Source organism: Arachis duranensis, chromosome 4 (assembly GCF_000817695.3).
Source record: "Arachis duranensis cultivar V14167 chromosome 4, aradu.V14167.gnm2.J7QH, whole genome shotgun sequence".
In the NCBI taxonomy this organism is placed as follows: domain Eukaryota; kingdom Viridiplantae; phylum Streptophyta; class Magnoliopsida; order Fabales; family Fabaceae; genus Arachis; species Arachis duranensis.
In genome coordinates this window covers 114241755-114242073 of record NC_029775.3, presented here as the reverse complement: position 1 = coordinate 114242073, position 319 = coordinate 114241755, and positions in this window count along the sequence as shown.

Genomic DNA, 319 nt, shown 5'->3' with positions numbered 1-319 from the left:
TAGGAAAGCGAAATAAGACAAAAAAAAAAAAAAAAGCTATGCATGGTGACAAGAAGAAGGAAAATAGTACATGCCTAATCAATTTGCACCGATTCAAGTTTTCTTTAAAAGACTTGATGAGTGTCACCTTGAAGTCTTCGATTGACAAAAAGAACCTTATCTTTTATTGCTTTATAATTATTTCACTTATGTTTAGTACTGAAATCCTTAAACAAACAATTAGGTAAGGTGCATGGATGTTCCTATTTATATAATCAAACAGCTTCAGGATTAGCTCTTTGAAAAAACCTTGCATCTATCTTAAAAGTATATTTGCAAG